The sequence below is a fragment of the Xenopus tropicalis genome, chromosome 6, assembly GCF_000004195.4.
Source record: "Xenopus tropicalis strain Nigerian chromosome 6, UCB_Xtro_10.0, whole genome shotgun sequence".
Classification (NCBI taxonomy): domain Eukaryota; kingdom Metazoa; phylum Chordata; class Amphibia; order Anura; family Pipidae; genus Xenopus; species Xenopus tropicalis.
In genome coordinates, this window is record NC_030682.2 from 120649987 (window position 1) to 120671112 (window position 21126).

The 21126-nt window shown below is 39.0% G+C and overlaps 1 long non-coding RNA gene across 1 annotated transcript; it reads right to left on the reverse strand.

Moving 5' to 3' along the window:
* Positions 1-1273: 1273 nt before the first annotated feature.
* LOC116411683 lies at positions 1274-11609 on the reverse strand. Its single transcript, XR_004223282.1, has 3 exons — positions 11501-11609; positions 6968-7006; positions 1274-2187 (listed from the first exon to the last, which is right to left on the reverse strand). It is a non-coding gene; the product is annotated as an uncharacterized LOC116411683 (long non-coding RNA).
* Positions 11610-21126: the final 9517 nt, after the last annotated feature.

Genomic DNA, 21126 nt, shown 5'->3' on the forward strand with positions numbered 1-21126 from the left:
CAGTGGTTAGCACTGCTGTCCTATATCACCAGGGTCCTGGGTTTTATTCTATGATTCCAGCCAGGGCACCCCCTGCAAAAAATTTGTACCTTCTCCATGTCTTTGTGTAGGTTTTCTCCTACACACCCCAAAAAACATACAGACAGGATATTTTATACCTGATAAAATTGTCCTTAGTGTGTGTGATAGTGACCTTAGACTATAAGCTCCACTGGGGCAGGAATTTGTGCTGTTTGTGGGCTGTCCCGAAACCCATAAGACCCATGGGTTTACCCACGTCAGGCAGGTTTGGGCCAACATTTGCACAAGATTTGTATCCCACTGGTAGGTGCGGGCTCAGCTCTTGCTTCAGCCTTCCTTGCTTACTGGGCCTGGCCTCTGTCTCCAGCAGCCTCTATTTATAGGCATACGCCTGCCCCGCCCACTTCATGATGTCATAAATAGAGATTAATTTCTGGGTTGGGTTAGGGCAGCTTGGGAGCAGTATGGTTAGGGTGGACGGGGATCGATTTTTTTTGTCAACCTGCACATCACTAGCAGGAATTGACGTGAATGATGTATAATCACTGCAAAAAGTGCTGCAGAATATGTCAGTGCTATACAAATAATAGGATAATAATCTGTCTAGGCCAAGCCTTGTCCAGTCAACAAAGAAGGATAAGCCTCTGTCCAGAATAGCCATTCATTTAGCCATTCAGGTTCTAATCTTACCCCCATATGAAATAAAAGGCACTAATTTAGCCCAGGATGAGTGACCCATGCTTGTGTTGCTTTTAAACAGGTGACCAGCAAGTTCTACCTGCTAATTAGTTGGTATGGGTTACTGCTTTTGGGCAAACTTTGTGCCTTTATTACATAACCCCCTAATTGCATAAAGTTACCAGTTATTATAAAACCATAGTGATCCATCAAAGTTCCCTTGTTTGTACTGAAATCCCTTTCTGAGCGACACTATAGCTGCTCTTCAACATTTTCTCCATGCCCGACTTTTCTCTAATGTTTGTTACGCTGCATGCAGAGAAGACATTGTAAAAAGGAAAAGAATTGATACTAGCACACGTAAGGGGTCATTATACTCTCTGCTAAATGATTTCTATGCTTTCCCTTTATGGCCACCTAGAAATGAGCAAGAGCTTTTTAGCTTATTATTGAGCCATGAAACTGACAAAAACACTTTTTGATGATGTGAAGCAAATCAGTGTTATACTGTAAATGTACCTAGATCCTAGAGTATAAGTCGCTGGATAAAAACAAATGATAAACTAAGATGAGCTAAAATGATACAGAGTTTATTAAATATGCCTGCAACTCAGTAACAGGGATTAACAGAGAACAGAATATTTATTTGAAGAATCTGTCATTTAGCGTTTATTCCCCATTGAATGATTCAAGCTGCTAAAATTCTCTGCTGTTAGGTCTAGGGAGCGGAGACAATGTTTGAGTAGATGTTTGGATTAATAATTAAGCCTACCGCTATGTATATGCCCTAAATGGTTTCCACGTCTATATTTATTGGGCATGACAAGTTGAAGTACCTTTAAAGTGGATAATGGTTTATTCTTTATGTGTCTGGCAATATATTTTATGTTTAATCAGCAGAATAAGGGAATAGAATTCAAAACCAACATGTAAATTCACTTTTTCTGTAGTTTAACTCGAGCACATTTTGCTGAAGAAGATAAGTATAACCAGGTACAGATTAGCATAGGACTATAACATAAACACTTTTTCCTAAGTAGGAAACCAGCTTCTGCTAATAGCATACTGTGTGTCTGTTTACAATAGCTATGAAAAGCTAAATTGCCCTATTTTTCTAGCCAAAGGCCAATAAAAAAATGCTTATTTGGGACCAGTGCTTACATTAATGTTTCTTTTTTCATTGATAGTAATGCAAAATTTCAGTTACATTTTTAGTTTATTTACAAAAAAATCAGAAACTGAGGCCAACTTGGCTGCACAAATACACTAAAATCTCACGGGGACGCCCTGTGTGTGACACAACACCAAGCATCATCATGAAGCAAACACCTTGTGCTTTAAATGCCTTGATACAACAGCAATCTGCCTTGTCCTAAATGGCAAGGGAACATCAAACCGCTTGTCAAGTCAATCAAAGGCATTCATCTCTGTCTCTGCTGCTTCTGCTCCAAGTTTGGCTTCTGCATTTTGTCACATCTCACTAGGGGACTGGATATAAAAATAAAAATGACAAATATTGCTGTTGTTGTTCAGTCATAAATAGAAATGAAAACAATGATAAAATCATCTAATTTCTTTATAACCAGTTAATGGGCTGTTGTGTAACTTCTAGTTTCATTATAAAAGAATCAGCATTGAATGAGAGATGAATAGTTTAGGCTGCAAGTGGAGTTGGGTGCCAATGGTTCTTAAACAAACATAAATGATTTACTAATAAACCAAGCAAATAGAAAATAAATAAATGCAGTCAAATATAACTATATAACAGCACACTCGGGGGTCTATTCATTAAAGTACGGGTCGAATCCCGAAAAAGGAAAAATTCGGATTAAATACGATCATTTCTGATGATCGCAAATATCACGAAAATGCTTAGGAAAAAATCGTATTAGTCACGATAATATTGTATTGGTGATCTGAAAGTCACAAAATGTTCATATCCGAACGATTCAAAACGGCGGAAAAACCTTTCCGACTTAGATCCTTCTGTGCACGATTTTGGAAGCCTCCCATAGGACTCAATGGCACTCTGCAGCTCCAACCTGGCCCAAGGAAAGTCTCCCATAGGGCTCAATGGCACTCTGCAGCTCCAACCTGGCCCAAGGAAAGTCTCCCATAGGGCTCAATGGCACTCTGCAGCTCCAACCTGGCCCAAGGAAAGTCTCCCATAGGACTCAATGGCACTCTGCAGCTCCAACCTGGCCCAAGGAAAGTCTCCCATAGGGCTCAATGGCACTCTGCAGCTCCAACCTGGCCCAAGGAAAGTCTCCCATAGGACTCAATGGCACTCTGCAGCTCCAACCTGGCCCAAGGAAAGTCTCCCATAGGGCTCAATGGCACTCTGCAGCTCCAACCCGGCCCAAGGAAAGTCTCCCATAGGGCTCAATGGCACTCTGCAGCTCCAACCCGGCCCAAGGAAAGTCTCCCATAGGGCTCAATGGCACTCTGCAGCTCCAACCCGGCCCAAGGAAAGTCTCCCATAGGGCTCAATGGCACTCTGCAGCTCCAACCCGGCCCAAGGAAAGTCTCCCATAGGGCTCAATGGCACTCTGCAGCTCCAACCCGGCCCAAGGAAAGTCTTCCATAGGGCTCAATGGCACTCTGCAGCTCCAACCTGGCCGAAGGAAAGTCTCCCATAGGGCTCAATGGCACTCTGCAGCTCCAACCTGGCCCAAGGAAAGTCTCCCATAGGGCTCAATGGCATTCTGCAGCTCCAACCCGGCCCAAGGAAAGTCTCCCATAGGGCTCAATGGCACTCTGCAGCTCCAACCCGGCCCAAGGAAAGTCTCCCATAGGGCTCAATGGCACTCTGCAGCTCCAACCCGGCCCAAGGAAAGTCTCCCATAGGGCTCAATGGCACTCTGCAGCTCCAACCCGGCCCAAGGAAAGTCTCCCATAGTGCTCAATGGCACTCTGCAGCTCCAACCTGGCCCAAGGAAAGTCACAATACCGAAGCTTGAATGAATCCGAAACGTTCGTACTCGGCGTGACAATACGATTTTGTCGCACAAATTTTGTTGCAAAGTACGAAAAAGTCGTGCAACTACATGAAAAACTCGCAATAAATACGCACAGTACGATCAAATACAAATTTTTTGTATTTCGTACCTGTCGTACTTTAATAAATAGGCCCCTCAGTGTTATAGTACTCACAACATAAGCAGGCAGAACGTATTACTGGACCACCCGCAAGGGTCTTTCTGCTGGTGACTGCCATAGGGGTACTGCAAAGCTTTGGAGTATCAAAGGACTATTTGGCTGCCAAGTACTATTGTCTTTTGACCCCAGGGGAAACTAATCAAAGTATCTAACCCTACACTAAGTAATGTTCATGCACTGGTGCCCACACCTTTACATGCCAGGGGCCTGCAAACATATGGTCCATCCAAGACCAGGGTGTTGAGCTTTTGCTGCCTTATATAAACTTAGGAGGACACTCTTCTGCATCTGAAAATGTACTGCAGATAAGCTCCTTCTCCTATTCACTTACTAATACAGAGACATATACGGAGCAGGTTCTGGTGGGGATATTAAGGTGCTAATTTATCAGTTTTCTGAATCTGTCCCTTAGTTTACTATATCTCTAACCAAACACATACAGTACTAATACTGCCATACATTTCAGTGGTACATTGCATATATATTGGCAAGGTTTTGGATGGAATATGATAATGATGATGAGGATGATGATTATGGTTTTTATATATTTATGATTACTATATATTTATAAAGCACCAACATATTCCACAGTGCTGTACCATATACAGTGGAGGAAATAATTATTTGACCCCTCACTGATTTTGTAAGTTTGTCCAATGACAAAGAAATGAAAAGTCTCAGAACAGTATCATTTCAATGGTAGGTTTATTTTAACAGTGGCAGATAGCACATCAAAAGGAAAATCGAAAAAATAACTTTAAATAAAAGATAGCAACTGATTTGCATTTCATTGAGTGAAATAAGTTTTTGAACCCTCTAACAAAAAAGACTTAATACTTAGTGGAAAAACCCTTGTTTGCAAGCACAGAGGTCAAACGTTTCTTGTAATTGATGACCAAGTTTGCGCACATTTTAGGAGGAATGTTGGTCCCACTCCTCTTTGCAGATCATCTCTAAATCCCTAAGGTTTCGAGGCTGTCTCTGTGCAACTCTGAGCTTGAGCTCCCTCCATAGGTTTTCTATTGGATTAAGGTCCGGAGACTGACTAGGCCACTCCATGACCTTAATGTGCTTCTTCTTGAGCCACTCCTTTGTTGCCTTTGCTGTATGTTTTGGGTCATTGTCGTGCTGGAACACCCATCCACGACCCATTTTCAGTTTCCTGGCAGAGGGAAGGAGGTTGTCGTTCAGGATTTCACGATACATGGCTCCGTCCATTTTCCCGTTAATGCGAATAAGTTGTCCTGTGCCCTTAGCAGAAAAACACCCCCAAAGCAAAATGTTTCCACCCCCATGCTTGACGGTGGGGACGGTGTTTTGGGGGTCATAGGCAGCATTTTTCTTCCTCCAAACACAGCGAGTTGAGTTAATGCCAAAGAGCTCTATTTTGGTCTCATCAGACCACAGCACCTTCTCCCAGTCACTCACAGAATCATTCAGGTGTTCATTGGCAAACTTCAGACGGGCCTGCACATGTGCCTTCTTGAGCAGGGGGACCTTGCGAGCCCTGCAGGATTTTAATCCATTGCGGTGTAATGTGTTTCCAATGGTTTTCTTGGTGACTGTGGTCCCTGCTAATTTGAGGTCATTAACTAACTCCTCCCGTGTAGTTCTAGGATGCTTTTTCACCTTTCTCAGAATCATTGACACCCCACGAGGTGAGATCTTGCGTGGAGCCCCAGAGCGAGGTCGATTGATGGTCATTTTGTGCTCCTTCCATTTTCGAACAATCGCACCGACAGTTGTCACCTTCTCTCCCAGCTTCTTGCTAATGGTTTTGTAGCCCATTCCAGCCTTGTGCAGGTCTACAATTTTGTCTCTGACATCCTTGGACAGCTCTTTGGTCTTTCCCATGTTGGAGAGTTTGGAGTCTGCTTGATTGATTGATTCTGTGGACAGGTGTCTTTTATACAGGTGACTAGTTAAGACAGGTGTCCTTAATGAGGTTGACTAATTGAGTAGAAGTGTCTAACCACTCTGTGGGAGCCAGAACTCTTAATGGTTGGTAGGGGTTCAAAAACTTATTTCACTCAATGAAATGCAAATCAGTTGCTATCTTTTATTTAAAGTTATTTTTTCGATTTTCCTTTTGATGTGCTATCTGCCACTGTTAAAATAAACCTACCATTGAAATGATACTGTTCTGAGACTTTTCATTTCTTTGTCATTGGACAAACTTACAAAATCAGTGAGGGGTCAAATAATTATTTCCTCCACTGTATATCGGTGTATACAGTGAACTTCTAAATGTACTTACAAAAACAACCAATACAAAAGTTCTACCATCTAAAATATTACAGTTCCCACAAGAACTAGACCTGAAGATATTTTTGGGACAATAAATCAGTCAATCTAAATAATGGTTCCCTGGTTGACTCTTACCTAGTCAGTCCATCTTGGTTCATAAGTAACTTTTATAAAAGCCTATGGGCTCACATATTGCACCGCCAGACTAAATGAGTAGGCGTTTTTTACTAACTGAGCAGACAGCCTGATCAGACTGAATCTTCTGGGACGTCCATAATAGCAAGCGGGTGCTAGAATGCCACAGTTAACTACGTACACTATTTACAATAAAAGTGTTCAATTTACAAAATGGCAGGCATCTGTTCCAGTGCTTAAGTCATTACCTTCAACTCCATTTAAAAAACCTTTTGTATATCATTATTCTTCATTCTGTCTCAAATCAATTAAATAAAATGTTCTTTCCTTGCAAACATACAGCATACTGGCTTTGAACATGGTTTTCTAAGAGTCAGTGGGAACAATTCATCTTGATCAAATGGAAACAAGTTTGATATTTGTTAGATTTAAAAAAAAATGTTTCATGCTTCATATTTTCTCCACACACTAATGATCAACATCTGTAGTTACATTTATTTTCAGTAGTGCTATTACATTTCCTTTTATTAAAATGTAGGGTTTATTTAAGCCATATACAATATTACACAATACATTTTTATAGAATAGAAAAGCAAACAGGTCCACACTGGACATAATATTCAGTGGCAATAATATATAAAATTAAAGGGTTCAAACAGGGAGACAGAGGAAGATAATGCTTATTCTAACTCTATAGAATATGCCATTCATCTTCATGGAAACTTACCTTGTATTAGTAGAGGGGGTTTGTAGGCAGCTGGAGGACCTGCAGATGTAGAAGATATACAACTTTAGCAGCCAGTCGCATGTTGGGAGTTGGGTTTCAACAAAATCCAAAGAGCATAAACGTGATTGGTTAATACTGTTAATGGAACTCAGTAGGATTCCTGTCTACTAATTCATTTCATCTGATTTAATTTATTGGATTGGATTATTAAGGAGTTATATAGTAGCACACCTTTTTCATACCATGTAGTTGATACTAGATTATTAGCCGCCAAGTGATAAAAAGCTTCTAGCCACTGGCCAATGCTAGTGTGGGTAAGATAAAGCCCTTTCTTTGTTTCTGGTAACCAAAGGCTGGCAGATCGCTGAGTGAATCAGAACATGCTGGCAATGGAGCCTTCATTACCCTTAATCATGGCCTAGCACAAGCCATATCCTGAGTGCCAAAATAAGTGCTGCCAGGAACCCTTGGGTAGGATTAGGGTTCTTCCAAAATAAGAAAAAGCTTAGCCTAAAAATAAAAAAATATTCACAAAAATGTGCACAATGTGACTTCACACCAGAGTGTTTTATATTGTTTTGTGTATTTTCTATATATATATATATATATATATATATTGAGGGAAAGCTTTTGAAATTCACAGTGTATCAACATTAAGTTATTAGTCTAAAAAAATGATTTCTCGCTGTCTAATATCATGATGAAAGTTATGCTCAACAAAGAACTAAAGCCTGTGTAAAATCTTGGCTCCCCCTTCATAACCCTCCCCCCCTCTCCAAACGCACCACTGAGGACCACCTAAATGTGCCTGATTCGGACCTGGCTTCAACTGAGAATGCTCTGTGTCACCGATACTCTGCGCAAAACAAAGTAAAACATTTACTGGGCACATTTAGGGGGTCCCCAATGGAGCAGTTCAGGAGGGAGGCCTCTGGAGGGGTGCCACAGTATTATGCAGGTTTTACATTTTCTTTAAAGAGAATTAGCACTTTAGAGCAGCAATTGTTATTAGACCTGTAGCAAAGTTTGCATGTTTAATAAATAAACCTCTAAGGGTCCAATACTGGCACCAAGGCTTATGCTAACTTTAATGGTGGGTGGTCGGATAGGGTGCAGAAAGCCCCCTGCATTTAACCCTAGCCTTTAACCAGGGGCTTGACCCTCACGGAATTTGCAAACAGTTCATGGCACTTTGTCCTAAGAACAAAATGTATTATGCATGCAGAGTCTTGCAAATAGGTGCAAAAACAGTGCATTCTGGGGAAAAATGTTGAGGTTGACTCACAATCTCCAGTACTGTGCTGTCCAGTAAGATCCAGCCCCCTCTATAATGTAGTCTGTGTGTGTTTTGCATAACAGCAGATGCTTTGTAACAGGAGACATCCCTTAAACATGTAATTATAAGACTTTTCATCCATTGAAAACACAATTAGTTCCTGTCGGAGGAAGTGAAGAAAGGTAGTAATGTGGTGCACAGTGCATATATCAAAGGGTTCATTTATATGCAAAGGCAATAGGTTGTGTCCCTCTAACCAACTGTATCCTACACAGAAACAGATTTAACCATATTGAGAGATATCCTCCACTTCTGACAGTGTTACACTCCTACCATGATTAACACCTATTTGGCATGGAAAACAACCTGAGCCATTTTGTGGTCATATGAAGAGACAGTATGAACCTGGCACTTGTGGGACCCAGTAATACACCTACAGGTGGCCTGAATAACAATGGCAACAACATTGACACAAGGGGCAATTTATAAATGCAAAGGTAATGTGCAAAGTGCAAGAAATCAGAATTCTTTTGCACACACTTTCTTCCCTTATGGAATTGCCATAGTTCTCTGCAATCTGTTTTAAAGCACAGAGACCTATAGACAGCACCATGAATACATCATTGCCTGCATTCACTAACTTTGTATTCACGAGGGTTGGAAGGGCGGGGGGGGGGGGCATGTAGGCATCCCAACTGTCTTCAACCCCATGAGGTGCATAATGCAGCACTACCACTGACACAAGTTAGATATGAATGGGCGCTATGGAATATGCTTCTGCACCCTTAATTGCTCCCAGGGCCATTTTAAAAAAATAGGGCCCGTCTGGAAAAGCTCTATAGTATGGGTTTTTTTTTTCTTTAATTTTGCTTTTTTCTTGTGGTATAACTATTTCATTATTTTTATGCTCCCAGGGCTCTTTGTCCAAGGTGACTCACCCGTTGATCACGTCTACCTCAGTTAGCGCAGACCATTTCTTCACTGCCTGCCTTGCTATATTAAACTACCCATGCATGAGGCTTATTCTATTAGAAATTTCTTGGGGCAGTGGAGCTCCTCCAATTAAATGTTGCCCATTGTACCCGCTGGTACCTTAAAGCAGCCATAAGTACTCCTGCAGAGGCAGTCATAACTGAGCCCCAGTGTATTTGAACATTAATATTTGATTGTCATAATAAGAAATGTTTTATATTTTGTTGTTGAATCCACTGTCATTTTAGAGATGTAAATATTGCTGTTCTGCAGCACATCAGCACAAATCCTGTATCCAAGCCCTCAATTCCCCGATAGTCGTGGATAAGGCAAATTCCGTGCCGGCAGATCTTTTCCAGATCAGTTTTGTCTCAAAGGCTTTGTCACTAAGAATTCCACTGTTCGCCAGCTCCATTCCTGCAAGTGATTTCCAGCTCTATCACAAAAGTGAAACAGACAGACTTAATTGGAGTCCCAGACTTAAGGAAACTCATCTTAAATATTAGCATAATTTCACAGAAGGCAGAGGAAATTGCTAAAATATGTCCGAGAAGAGTGTCTGAAGCTCAATCTATCTTAGTTAGCTCTTGGATGCCACCCAGTGATTGATTTCACGTAGCATCGCTTGTGTTCATTCATGAATCATTGGCAACTTTGCTCATACTTGCCAGTCTCCTGGGGTCAGGAAAAATGGATATATGGCATTTTAAGCAAAAAAATTTAACCCTATAAGTCTCCATTCAGAAAAGACATATTTGTAGGTAGAACCATTTTCTCTGTTTGATGTCTTCAGGGTCAAGATGTAAGAAGAATGGGGTGATGGTGACCTTGGAAATAAAGAAAGTCTGGGGCCACACCTTGAAATAAACATATTAGGCATTTCTTACTACTTATAAAAGTAGTTATTGGGAAAAAACCTCTGCATCGTGGGTAAAAAACACTTGCACTTTGCACACTGAACTTCCAGTCATAAATGACCCCTTCCGATGGACTGCTGACATACACACTGCACACACATTAGAACCCCGCTGCTCTGTAAAGTCTAGTGTGTGTGTAGGAGGTCCAGAACAGCAACCAGAGCTTTTTACACAAGAGGCAAAAAAGCTAATAAATAAATAAACTGAGATCACATGGTGGTAACATATATGGAAATGCTAAGGAAGCTCTATCTGAGGCTTTACTTGCTCTTGAAGACTCTTATTCAGCAAATCAGGGGTCTTAGCTGGCTCCTTTTAATTATAGCAAAGTTGCATAAACTTCTTGTGCTTTAGCATCACATACTGTATTGGTATAGACTTTAAAGTTCCCCAAAACTCAGTGTATCGCACTCCATACAGTTAGTTGTATAATATACAGAAAGGGCACTTTGCCATTGGAAAACATAGCCATGCAAGAAAAGCTAATGCTTTAAACGATTCTGATGGAATCTGATTCTGTCTTTCTTGACAGACTCCTTGTTATAAACAGCATGTCTGTTCTGATACATTTAAAAACTGATATAAGCAAAAACAAAAAATGTTTATGTTACCTATTTTCCTTTTCTCTCCCCAGTTTTTGGCTACTGCTCCCCTATTCGTTAGACATATCTGGGTGCAGGGTTTGTGTTCACTGGAATGAAGAAGGCAGTTGGCTTCTATTCTAATGCGCTTAGTGGGCAAAATATTTTGTTAGATTATTATTGCTATTATTATCATTAGTAATATAGGAACCTACCCGGGTTCACCTGAAAATTTGAGAAGATAGTGGCCATTTTTTTCATGGCAACTTTTTCTGCACAAAATACATTGCAGTCTGTGGGCTTTTTTGTGGCTTTTTTTTTTTTTTTAATATATATAAAAACGTATGTCCTGCCTTTACCACATGTCATTTTATTAATGAGTACTTACAAGCGCATACAGTAAAGTCTGAGATAAAAATGAGCCGTTACTAAGGCAGAGTTCGGATGCTTTGCTATATTTTTTTCTTTCTCAACCCTTGTAAAATATTCTTTTAAAAGTAATGGGTAAAGTGTCATTCCACGCATTAATTCAAAGTTATACATTTCTAAGCCATGGCTCACCAGGCGCGTCGGCACCTAAAGCATTCACATACACATCTGTCACTCCGAACGCACACAATTTAAAATATTACTCAGAAGGGGACCAGTTGTGATGATGGTTTCTTTCACATTTAGCACGTTAGATAAAATATTCAGTGCACTATTTGCCTATGTAAAGGCACATGTTATAGGTTAGGGACCCTTATGGGGACTCTTACACAATGCAGAGAAATTCTCCAGCTTTTACCTTGTAAAAAAGGAACAGTGTCCGTTATGCCAACTTTCACAGTGTACATTGCTACACAAAATGTAATGAGGTGAGTTTAAAGTAAATATTGCCCTTTTGCATCTTATCCCTTGAGACACCATTTTGTGATGGGCTGTGTGCTCCCTCAGAGATCACCTGACAGGAAATAATGCAGCTCTAACTGTAACAGGAAGTAGTGTGGGAGTAAAAGGGACGGCCCTTAGTACCTAAAATGGAAATGTTCTATTTAGGATTGCCCAATGGCACATACTACTTAAAAATATATTTTTATGAAAATGGATCAATTAGATGAACCATGTTTTGCTAATGAGTTCTTTAATGCAATATATTTTTATAGAGACCAACACTGTTTGGGAGTATATATTTCCTTTAATTCATTCTGTGTCCTTTTTACATTAAGGTTATGACCAAACATTCCTGATGCAATTTGATTTTGTCAGTTTATAGACTACAGAATACAGAAAGATGTTTTCTTTATGAACTCATGCATCTCTGATTCTGTAATTCCCATAACCCCATGCTTCTTAAAATGGAGGAGAATTAAAATGCAGAGGCGAAAATGTTACTTGGTGAGATGCATTTTATTCTTCCATGTGCCATTCTATTCTTAGGTTAAAGGCACAAGGTCAGTGTTTTACCCACAGCGAATTATTTATATAAGTTATGGAACTATAAAGCTAGATATCCTGTCTTGTCCTTATTAAATATATCATCTCTATCAGATAAATGAAAACCAATACTGCATGGATTTAGTTTGAAGTAGTGGGCCTATACTGAAGAGACACACAAAGTACTTGTCAGTGTAACCCAGACTGCTTCTATTATGCTCCTTTTCTGCTCTTAGACAAGAAGAAAGCTTTCAACCTGAACTTGGTGCCTGAATCTCTTCGAAATCTTGATCGGTTCTTACACAAGGATGATGTTTCCTAATTATCTCCATAATCTTATTGTGATCAATTCTAAAATAAGTGACAATAGTCACCTTATCCTCAGCTGGGTCATTAGTTACATTTTGATAATTTGTATGCTAACAGTTCTCTTAAAGCCAATCTGATTACCTTGAAATCATTTTGGGTTATCAAGTCTGGATAAAACTTAATCTCAGATCAACAGATCCTGTTCCTGATTCTCAGAGATATCCAAGCTTTGACTTTTTACTCTTAAACTTCAAGAATATCAACTAGTTTCTTTCATGGTGAGTTTCAGACAACAAATCAAACCAATAATCTGGCATTTAATTACTTAAGTTGTACTCCTTGACAGTAGTGTAACTATATGTTACAGGGCCCCAAAGCAAATTCAATGTAGGGCCCCAAAACATTTTTGTGTTGACCAGTTTCCCCAAGATATATTGAAATTGCTCATTAATTAGGACCTTACTGGGCCCCCTCTATATTCATGGGCCCCCCTGCAACTGCAGGGTCTGCTACCTCTGTAGTTACATTCATGCTTCTCAAAGTCTTTTATCTTTAGGCATGATTGCTATCAAACCCAAATACAGTATTAGACATGAATCTAAGTACACATATTTACACATATGTAAAAATAACACAGAAATTAGAGCAACAAAAGAGACAATTAAGAGTGTCCTATTAATTAGTAAGCATTAAAACATGAACAATGCACAGCACTATAAAGGTTTTATGTATTTCGGGCAATTCTATCTTTAATCATAGGCTTGCCATGTCATGCTAGGGCAGTGATCCCCAACCAGTGGCTCGTGTGCATAGAGGCTGCCTAATAGCCAATCATAGCCCTTATTTGGCACCTCCATGAACTTTTATGGTGCTTTTGTTGCTCTCCAAGTCTTTTTATATTTGACTGTGGCTCACAAGTAAGAAAGGTTGGGGATCCCTATGCTAGGATAACTATTTAAAGAACAACAAACAGCGCCCTCTATAGGACAGTTAAAAACATTTTACAAAATACTAACTGGAAATGAACAGAAATAATAAAAGCAGCGGAGGAATGTTAAAGCATTGGCAGAAAAATATGATTTAGACTATGACTTGGACATTATTCTATCATTAACCATTTTTTATTGATGCACACAACTTTTTTTAATTCGACCGTAACTTTTTTGACACAACTGCAACTTTTTTTACATGCCTGCGACCTTTTTGACGTGACAACAATGTTTTTCTCACACATTACGCAAATTTTTGCCACAGTTTACGCAAAAAAAAATTCACCAATACTGAAATGTGGAATATTGCAGCAAATCCATGCCTGCTGAAAAAAATCAGTTGACTGTAATTTTGTCAATGGTATACTGACAAAATACTGCCTGTAAGTACAGTTTGGTAACTGTATAATAGGCACCACCCTAGTACCTAGAACCTTTGCACAGGATGACAGTTATTTTGTCAGCATATGGATCTATAGTGCATTGACTAAAAACTCATATTGGCAGTAAGTGCAGTTCATATGGAGTCAGAGCTGTCAACCAGCCCCATGTCAGTAGGGTGATAATGATCCACTTCAGGCCTTTTTGAGATCTTATTTCATGTCATCATTTAGTGTGAACAGGAATTTAGACCTAAAGAAACAGGACTGGATCATGACATGGAGTTGCTTGAGAGTCTGGAAACTGGAAATCTTCTATATGCATTATTATGTCAGATAATTACCTGGTACTACGGATCTACTTCCCCATGCTGTAAACAAACAGTAACAGAATAAAGATACATTATTGTGTAAGGATAGCGTGAGTTATCTTGTTGTGATGCTGGAAAGCAAGGTTTAGTTACAAATTCAAATATATTGTGTTAGGAAACAATGCTAATCCAGTAGCAGAAATTTAAAATACAAATCAAGCATAGTTACAAGTATGGGATCCGTTATCCAGAAAGTTCCAAATTGCAGGTAGACCATTTCCAATAGACTTCATTTTAATCAAATAATTACAATTTGTAAAAATGATTTTACATTTCTCTCTGTAATACTATAGTACTACATTGTACCTGATCCCTACTAACTATGCCATATTGGGGGCAGAACAATCCTATCACTTCATTATCAATGCATCAATGATGCATTGGAATGGAATCTAATCAAAACACTGTCTATAGGGAGTGGAAGTTGAGAAAATATTATGTATTATGAGGCAGCTAAGTCTGCTTCAGTAGTTACACACCTGATTAATGCAAACACTTGCATCTCTAGCCCGGCCTTCTCGTCTGTTTGTCTGACAAAAGGCCAAGTTTTAAATGAAAATGTCAGACATTTATGTTTAGCACTCAATAAACGGGTTATTTGTCATTTCCACACAGCTCCATCACAAGGCATCTTTCGGAGCTGCTTGCCCAGATAACATCTCGTGAGCATATGGAGGTTTTTGATCTCTGCAGTCCTTTAGAAGGTCAGAGGCCTGTCTTTTCCTGCTAGTTCTAATGACTCATGTCATTAACTGGAAAGAGGACAATTTCAGAGAAGAAGAAAGGTAAATAAAGGCCTTGCTTTAGTGATATTTCTTTGTCATTTTCACGGTAGATTTCTTTTGTAGTTTTTAATTTTGTAATCTCTTTACTACACTAGTGCATGGATTCAATGTGAATAGTTTTATTAGTGTTTGTTAATTTATATACTTCATATGTTTCATAGTATTTTATTCTACTGCAATATCATATAATGCAGACATGTCATGGAGTAGTTAATATTCAAGGTACTTGCATTTGTAGGCTTCTTTATCAAAGTTTGTATTTGTGTAATTTTCATACTTTTTTTCTACTTTGAATAACCTTGAATTTTGATTAAAAAAAATGAATGTTACCTTAGTAGTTAAAAAAGTCAAATAAAAAAGCAAGCAAATAAACCCATTTAAAAAAAATCAAATACCTCAAATTCACAATTTTCACATCATTTTTTAATGGGTTGCAAAACTTTGAAAAAATGTAATTGATTTAATTGATTTAATTAGAGTTTTGTTTAATTATTTTCAATAAAATGTAAAAAAAATGTGTTTTTTAAACCATAATTCAAAAAAAAGCAATGACAAAACTTAATAAAAAAATTGATAAATGCCCTAATTATTGTGAGTTCTTGAAACTTTTTAGGACCTCTTGGGACAATTAATAATTAGTGATGAGCGAATCTATTCTGTTTCGCTTTGCCGAAAAATTCGCGAAACGGCAAAAATGTTGTGCGGCAAAAAAAATTGTCGCCCACGACTATTCTTTTGTCGCCCGCGGCTATTATTTCGTTGCGCGGCTATTCTTTTGACGTCCGCGACTATTCTTTTTTTACGCCGGCGACAATTTTTGGATGCACGGCAAATTTTTTCATCCATTTCGCAAAACAATCCGCCAATGGCGAAACGCGGAAATTCGCTGCAAATCCATGCCTGGCAAAACATTTCACCCATCACTATTAATAATGTCATAAAAAACTATTCTGTAATGTATATTTGAGTAGCTATAATACATTATACTGCATTTGCGGGAACTTGGAAATCTACAAATCTCATCCCTTGGAAAGGCAGGCCCCCAAAGTGTGATTATGGAACATTTTCATTACTCTGCTAGATAGAAAAAAAGGAGCCTGCTAAGCTATGGGACTGCTATTGACTGATACAAGTAACTTTTCTTCCTGTGATTTAAAGAAGTGGCAAACGTGAAGGACTCCCTGAAGCCAACAAAAACTCAGAAGCGTTCAGAATAAAATAAATCTTAGATAATGCCTTTTAAAGAAGAAGGAAAGGTAAAAAGTAAGTAAACTTTATCAGAAAGGTCTATATGAATACAGCCACTCACAGAAGTACTCACAGAAAAGCTGCACTGAGTCCTCTATCAAAAGAAACACAGGATTTATTGTCTCCTTTTTTGTAAACATGTTCTTTGGTATCTGATTTCCTCTCTCCTTCATTCCCGGGGCCAGAGTCTGCGCAGCTCTCTCCTCTCTTCCCTTTCCTGCTCCTCCCTCCCATAAGAATTCATAAAACTCACTCCCCCCACCCATAGGAATGTGTAATCTAAGCTATAACTGCTAGAGTTGCAAGCAGGAAGCTATGAAGACCAAGCTATCAAACAGAGAAAGCTTCTAGAGTTCTTTACTCTGGTATGATAAAGTTTTCTGCTAAATAAATATAGTGTTCTAGGTGGCACTAATGTGGCAAATCTATTGGCAGTAAAATGCCAAAATGACCTTCCTTCTCCTTTAAGACAAAATATTCTTCTTGTACCTTGGAGAACTGTAAGTAGGGTTGGAGAAGTAAAATCAAAGCTTTTTTAGGGTGCCTGCACAAGCTTTTGCTGAAGGAAGGAATATATATAAAATGATTCTGGAGTTTTTCTAGGGAAATATATTAAGATTAAAATATGTTGAGCAGGTGTACTGCAATGGGGGAGTGGCCAAAAAGTGGGTGTGAATTGTTCATAGTGACTGCAGAAGTATGGGGCTGAAAACATAAAGATATGATGGTAAATGTATTAGAAGTGCTACATAATATATTTCTGAATGTGTGCAACACAGGGCACAACAGGTTGAAGTATATAAACAATAGATGCTCTGTGGGTGGGATGAGCCTACTCACTAACAGTCATGTACACGTGTTTTACATCTGAGCTATCTAATGGCTTCCAGGATGGCCAGAAGGCGTTGGCAGCAGGGATCTGGACCAATATTTAAAGCACCACACAAAATAACAGGGATACAAACTGTGAGATGTCTCGGCTTGAGTATTTTACAGCTTCGAGGATTTATCCTTGAATCATGATGATCTTAAAGAGTAATACAGATGTCTGTGGGATTTTTAGAATGTGATCTCAGGGCAATAAATTAAAAAGCCAATGGGTAGCATCCGTACATATATAAGTACTGATAAAAAGAAGGTTTTTTATAATAATATACAGTTTCTTTCATTCGATTATATTCAAGGAACACTTCTCAGAAAGTCTGCATTTCCCAGGGAAATTACAACTACAAGTGAAAGATATTTTAGACTAAACAAAGATTATTATTTCCATTCATGTTCTCTTAAAAACAGAATGGCAAAAATGGAGAGAAATTAGAACCAATCTAAGGTGACATTTTTTGAGGGGACATTTTTTTTTCCTGTCCATACCTTTGGAAGTATGGAATATAGTGTAAGTTAGGTTTGGGTGCCCTGTCCCTACTGAATAATTTTTTTTTGCCTGATACAAATTTTGTGCACTATACAAATATTGCCATTTTGCTCATCACTAGCCCAGTGTATTAATGGAAAAGCCATTGAACTCTGATTCCCACCCGTGCCTTTTAAATGGCTTTTAAAGTGAACTTTTTTGCCTGGTACAGATTCAAGGTGAAAATCACATCTTTACATTGCCCATGTACAGGCTGCGAAGTCCACCTTGTATGTATGAAGCTTGATATTTTTTGCATTTACTTTTATATAAATATATTTTACCGTATATACTCGAGTATGAGCCGAGTTTTCCAGCACGCAAAATGTGCTAAGATGTGCAAAAAATGTGCATGCGGGGGGGTGCGCGCGGCATGCCGAGCACGCATGATCGGGCGACACACGGGGGGGCGGGGTGGCCTGCGAGTGCACATAATCAGGCAGCACACGGAGGGTTGCGCATGGCATGCCTTGTGTCCATGCTCGTCTGACGGATGTGACGGTAGGACAAGTAATCCGGCAGTGCTCCTACAAGGGAAGTTTGAAAAGAAAAGTTTTAAAAGAAAAGTTTGTTTTTTTGGGGAGATTGCATGCTGTACCAGCTATCACCAGACTCTCCAAATATTTAGCACAAGGGTTTATGCCCATAAACAAAAAGAGTTTTTTTGATAGTTGCCAACTATGCTTGGCACTATTAGATCCTGTTCTAATTTTGTCAAAAAGGAAAACGTTTTTGTGCCAACTGGAGCTGTAATTTTCATATTTTAGGAATGAAACAAGGGTTAATTTAGGAGAAAGGGCGAATAACTAATCTGAAATATTTAGGCGCAGTTTGAATCATAAAAAGTTTTGACAACCTTTGTATTAGGGGGACACAAGCATCAAAGATGTTTTTTTCCACATAAAACAATGTATATGGTAAATGGATGAGATAAGAGTCGGAAATATTTACTGTTTCCTAGTACACATGATCTTTTCTTTCTTAAACTTGTGATTCTACATCACTCACCCCAAAAAGTATACAGAACTATATAAGAATTAAATAACAAATTTACACATCACAATTTCAATATTTATGTAAAATTAAATGAAATATTAACCTGTACAACCTTGCATGTGGTTATCTTATGTTGGATGCGCCTCATTTTCCAGCCCATACCTTGTGTTTATTAATATGGTAGTCATGTAAGCACTTGTGAGTTTCCTTTTATTAAATAATTTAATTATTGAAACTTAGCAGTAGCGGCTGCATTTCCCACCCTATACTTGAGTCAATAAGTTTTTCCAGTTTTCTTAGGTAAAATTAGGTACCTCGGCTTATATTCGGATCGGCTTATACTCGAGTATATACGGTATATATATATATATATATATATATATATATGCATACAATATCAAAAAATGTATAGCTTATTCCCATATATTTGGATATTTGACACATACTTGTGTATATCTTAAAATTGCTACTAAAAACATGTCTATAGGTTTGTCATTAAATATAAATGGCAATTTCTAAAAAGTAAACAGACTAAAACGAATGGTCTGTATAACATACATTACAAACCTCACTCAGATTTAATGTTCTCAGTAAATACACACAGTTTCCCCTATTATACTATTTGTTGCACTGGGGAGAAGCAACCAAGATGGCAGTGAAAGGGGAATTTTTGGCAGTTTAGTAGATTTTATGTGTTAGTTTCGTGTCAGTCTATAAAGCTTGAAACCTAACCTTGTCATATTAAATAACAGAAAACAAAAGCAACTGTGATCCCGGCTCCTCCTGGAGTCAAACATTTGATTGCCATGAACAAAATCTACATTATATTTATGTCACATTCGGAAGTCTTGGGACTATCACCGACTAAAGCTTGGCCATGTAGTCCTGCTGACCTTGGAACTCTCAACAAATTTACTTGTCATATAATAGAACAGTTTCTTGCTCAGCAGCAACATGAAAGGAATGGACACGATAGGGAACTGGTAACTTCTTTGTGATGGATTAAGCAGATGTGCTTATATTTATGGCTGACGCTGGCAATGCCTGTTCATTTGACAAAGTATGACACATGATTTACATTTCCAAATCCCATCAAAGCAGATATACAATTTTTTCTTGCTCTGGTATTTAGTGTAATGGATCTTGCTTATGTATTCCAAATGCCATGTATACATCACAATATCTGTAGATCTGTAGAGTTTATTCCTGTACACAACTGTGCCAAGTTTAATAATAAATACAAACTGTCTATATATACAGTGCCATTGTAAAAAGCACACCTGTTGCCCTTCCATGTCGATACCTGTTGCTATCAGAATAATGATCAGCTGGCTAATACTATTTACTGCTAGCTCTCAGGGGGGGGATGTATAAAGATTTAAGACCAGCATCAATAACATCCACTCTTCAGATATGAATGAACTACAGCTCCAGCATCCTGTCACAGCTGGGGATATCACTCAAGTTCTCATAAGGATATTACTTAGCATTACATAAGCATTACTATGTTTCTTAGCCAAAGCTACTGCATGTGGTCAGAGGGAAAATCGGAATATTAAAATGTGTAGCATTCCACAGATATTAATAGAAGAATAAGAAAGGGATGTCATTTACATCTGCCTGTGCAATGGGCAAAGTGCGCTTTCCCCACAGCGAGCTGCGTGTAAAACCATTACCATTAGAGGTTATTCCGTCAAAATTTGCTCCTTGTACTTTCGTATAATTACACTCAGCAATGCTCAGTCCTTCCTGCCTTTCATTCAGAGTCAAGCTCTGCTATTGACACAGGGGAACCCTGGTACTACTGGCAACTCCTGACCAGGTCTGTAGCTCCTGGGGTTCCCTGCGTCACCTGTGCCAAAAGAACAGAATGTATTAGCATTCCAAACACTGGAAATGACGGCAGAAAGACTTATAAAGTATTTGAACAAAATGTACATGTATGTAACCTCTATTTCAGCTCAATAGCTGCCTTCCCGGACTAGTACCAGTAGAACATGGGTTACACTGTACTCTCTTACCCAGAATGGGCCTTCGCTAAGTGGAAGAGGAAGGTGAGGGTGTTGTGCAACTACACCTCTCTTGCTGCTATGCAGAGAAATGAAAACAGAGGGCGCCAGAGGTTCTTGCAAATAACAAAGTAATAAGTATTTATTGAACATCCACAGGGTTTACTCACAATACAGCTTCAGAGGCCATTGGTACATGCAACACATACCGAGTGTATATTCAGACTAACACTCTCCTGCGGGCAGACTGGCAGGAATCTCCCTTCACCTCTGCGACACACCCTGTAGTGGATCCCTCAGGGAATTCTCTATCCTGATTCCCTATTCACTTGGATCCCTACACTACAGGCAATGTGGCCTGGGAGAACTATCTCCAGAAAAACTGCAAATCCTATGCAGGAGCTCATTGCTGCTCATTCTAGCTCAACCCTAACTGCCTTACACTCCTAGAGTGGTACTATAACGGGAGCTACACCTGCCACTATCTAATGCCTCATTC